The 4056-nt window shown below is 30.2% G+C and overlaps 1 long non-coding RNA gene across 2 annotated transcripts; it reads left to right on the top strand.

Moving 5' to 3' along the window:
* Positions 1-1951, top strand: LOC145804398 (uncharacterized). 2 transcript variants are annotated; one of them, XR_014346044.1, is made up of 4 exons: positions 1-108; positions 193-297; positions 407-592; positions 1288-1951. It is a non-coding gene; the product is annotated as an uncharacterized LOC145804398 (long non-coding RNA). The 2 variants fall into 2 exon arrangements; XR_014346043.1 differs by lacking the exon at positions 1288-1951 and having other exon boundaries at positions 407-740.
* Positions 1952-4056: the final 2105 nt, after the last annotated feature.

Raw genomic sequence — 4056 nt, 5'->3', positions numbered from 1 at the left:
ATTCTTTTTAAATGCTTTTAAGGTCTGCCGGTGCTGCTAACAAGCTCGAAGCTGCTGGTTTCCAGAATATAGCATGCATAACATCAGGGCTTCAGTCGGTAAAACCAGGTCAAATCCAATTCCAACACTTGTATCCATCACGGCGTGTATACAGTTTGAAAGACAATAAATAAAGTAATAGTTATTTTGCAGGGATATTTGACTCTGTTGGTTCCACTGAGCTAAAAGATGCAGGCAAGGGCGGATTGGTTACAGTTCAAGGCAAGATCTCAGCTGTACTTGGAACTGTACTTATCTGTAAGTTCTTTTTAATTAATACCTCCTGCTAGCTTCCTTCAAGTGTTTCTGAAAATATGAGCTTTGATATTTCTTTTTTATTTGATTCTACTGTCTAATAATACCACAGGCGCATATCTTTTCATAACCTTCTTCCCCGAGCAAGCAGAGAAGCTGCTCCAAATGGCCCCTGCAAGCTAAGCCCTTAGACGGAACCCAAATTTTGCTGTGTTTCTCTTTATTTATCATGTGATTCGAGGAATTCAAAGTTCGGATATTTACATCAAAAAATTTGTAACTGAAAGAAGATAAATGGGTACTGTTGTTTATTATTTTGGTAGTGCAAGACACCTGATTTAGATTTATTTTTTTTATTTTTTATTTTTGAAATTTTTTGTGTGTGGATGCTACCGTTTGCAAAAAATGTAGAGTAATGGAGAATATGAATGTGTGTTGGTGACAAATGTACTATTTAATTAGATTGATTAATTTTTTTTTTTTTTTCCCCAAATAGGCTATGTTAAACTGTAGCAGTCTTAAGCAATAAGTTGTACCAAACAATATTAGTTGTTCGAGTTTATGCAACGAATAGATTTAGAAAAATATTAAGGACTCCAAATGTTTTACCAAATATTCTACCAAATGTCTCACATGCCATGTCGGTCCCATGTGGGCTCTACATCCATGTGAGACATTTGATAGAATTTTTGGTAAAACATTTGGGGTCCCGAACAGTACTCATAGATTTAGGTCTTAACAATGTTTGTCTTATCATTGAACTATTTGTTTGGGGACTAAATATTTTAGTCAAAAAGTCATTATAAGTTGTCGTATCATTCTCTTTATTTTTCTACATATTTAAGTAAAAAATTACTAAAATAATATATTCTCAAACGATATATAATGCTTTTTATTAATATATGTATCTATATGTTTCTCATTTACAAGAGCTCTTGCATTGCTTGACCAGCTACCAGCAATAATGACTTACTTTTCTCAGTGCTAGTGCAGTGTTGGTTTAAATTACAAAGAAACAGTTTTGTTTTCAAAGGAAGGCGGAGAAATACGTTCTCAAACTGATCATTAATCCCTTTTTGTATGAACCAATTTTTGTCCAACTTGACATGGAGGGAGGATGTCTCTACCTCCTTTCACATCCTTACATCTACTTTTATGTAGTGAAGTGCACTCACTGTGGTTCACCCTAATGATGTGAAGAGCGGTAATCAAAGTCACGACTTCCCTGGCAATCATAAACAAGTTTGCAAAATTTGAACACTCAGGGAAAGATGATAGATGCTTTACTAAGAGGGAATGCAAAAGCACTGTAACAACAGGACTCAAATGGCTCAAGTGATTCACAATTGTTTTAGTACTGCTGTTGCTTTCCTAACTGCAAATTTTGGTATAGCTGTAAATACAATATAATGCTCTACTGATACGGATTACAGAAGATGATTTATTTTGAGTTTGACCCTTGTCATACCTAGAATGAATAATAGCCACACAATAACTTTTCTATGCACATTTTTGTGCACTTTACTGTGCATGTAAGCACTGTTGCTGTAAATATTGTCAAGGCCTACTTCCAATTATTATTATTTCCTCTTCATGACAAGAGCCACATGTACATGTACATGATTCATTTGGACCCAAATGTTACAGGTTTGAAACACAAGAATAGGCTCTCCATACTTGAGAAAGAAACTCATAACGAGAAGTTGTTTGGTGGTCATGGAATGTTTGCTCTATACCACTCATTGATTTTTGTCTAGTTGTCTCTTAGAAGGAGAAAAAAAAGATAGTGAGTCCCACTGTTTTTTCCAGTAAAAATTAAGTTGGAAACCATCTTAGCTTGTCTAATATCATAGGAATTCTCAATGTGTCCTACTTGGAGGATTTATTCATGTTGGGTTATTTTACAATATACTTCTAGGGTGTACCATATACAAGTTATGAGATTTGTAGGGTTGATACCATAAATGTTACAGATAAATCAAATTTTAGTCCTAAAAAAAAAAAAAAAAAAAAAAAAACCCATATTTAAAGTCATAACAAAAAACAAGCATAACAAGTCATGCAAAACCAAAGACCTCTTTGTTCGTAACTAAAATAATAATCACAATAAGTCATAACTAACATCACAATAAGTCATAACTAAATCATAATTAAGAGTTATAATCAAACATCATTTAAGGCATAATTAAGGACCTCTTCGATCATGACCAAAATAAAAATCACAAAAGATCATAACTCATAACTAATACTACAATAAATCATAGTCAAATATCAAAAGAGTTATAACTGGGCATATGTTTGGAGTGTGTATTATAGAATTGCTCTGTATTAATATATAGGACTTAATAGGAACTTGGGCTTGTTTTGGCAACTTGGTTTGTAGTCGCATTTGGACGTTTGACGAAAAAGTCAAACTAGGCTTTTTTGTTCTAAAATCCATTTGGGAAGCTGGATAAACGCAGAATTGCAATTTACAAATATACCCTCCATTCAATGAGAGTAGGTGAAATTCTGGACAATGAGAGGAGGTGAAATTTTGTAAATTGCAAATGGGAAGAGGGTATTTTGGTCATTTTACATTATGCCATGATGATATAACAACATTAAAAATTATTAACTAAAAAAAGCTAAAAAATCACCCTTTATCAACTTCTCAAATGACTTTTTGAAAGCAAAAAAACTTGATTAAATGCTAAAAAGTCGCTTTCTACCAACTTTTCAAAATAAGCCTTAATGTGCGTTTGAGATTGACTTTTTTAGAGACTTTAATGTTGGCTTTTCTTTTTTTTTTTAAAAAAAGAAAAAATTAGTGAACTTTAAAAAAAAAAAATCAAAAAGTTTGAAGCGTTTAGGTTCTACTCGGCTAGACTAATTAAAAAATGTTTAAAAAAAAAATTACAAAAAAAATACATAACATAAACACCGTTAAAAAAAAAAAAAAAAGAGTAGTAAAACAATTTAGTGCTTTTGGTTTAAATTTTTTAAAAATTGAGTTTTTTAGTTTTCGTGTTTTTTTTTCTTAGTAAATATTTTTTAAATTTTAAACAATTTTTTTTACTTTTTTAAATGTACCTTACTTAGATGTATCTAAATAGTAAAATATTTGTGAAAAAATATTTACAAAATTAATAAATATATAAAAATACAAAAAAATGTACTGAATTTTCATTTATTTTATTTTATTTTTGATATTTAGTGAATTTTTTAAAGATTTTTTTTTTCACAAATATTATTCTTTTTAAAGTGTATTTATGTTAGGTGTGTCTAAAAATTAAAAAAATTACTTAAAATATTAAAAAAATTCATTGAAAAAAAAAAGAAAAAGTAAAATTTTCTGAAAAGTAAGTTCTGAAAACTGAAACTAAATAGAAAATTTTGCAATTTTTTTAAATAAAAACCAAATTGATTTATACATATATATATATATATATATATATTCGACACTAGATGAACAAAAAAAAAAAAAAAAACAATAACAACAACAATAATAATAACAAAGACTTCGAGATTGGAAAGTAAGAACAGTATTTTTAGTCAAACTGGGCGTTTAATAGTGGGGTTCCCTAACCAAGTCACTACCTATTAGTCATCGACTCATTCTTCAACAGGTACAAATCAAAGCCGCCAGCTCCTTACACTGCTTAGGAGTTTATGGTTTTAAATTGTATTTCACTCTGGGTACATAATGTATAAAATTTCATAGAAAAGAGATGATAGAATTCATAGAAAAGAGAGACGTGACAAAGAATTAAGTATGTAACA

Source organism: Camellia sinensis, chromosome 12 (assembly GCF_055761805.1).
Source record: "Camellia sinensis isolate YWXY chromosome 12, ASM5576180v1, whole genome shotgun sequence".
Classification (NCBI taxonomy): domain Eukaryota; kingdom Viridiplantae; phylum Streptophyta; class Magnoliopsida; order Ericales; family Theaceae; genus Camellia; species Camellia sinensis.
The sequence above is the reverse complement of the archived record's forward strand: the minus strand, read 5'-3'. Positions and strand labels throughout refer to the sequence as shown.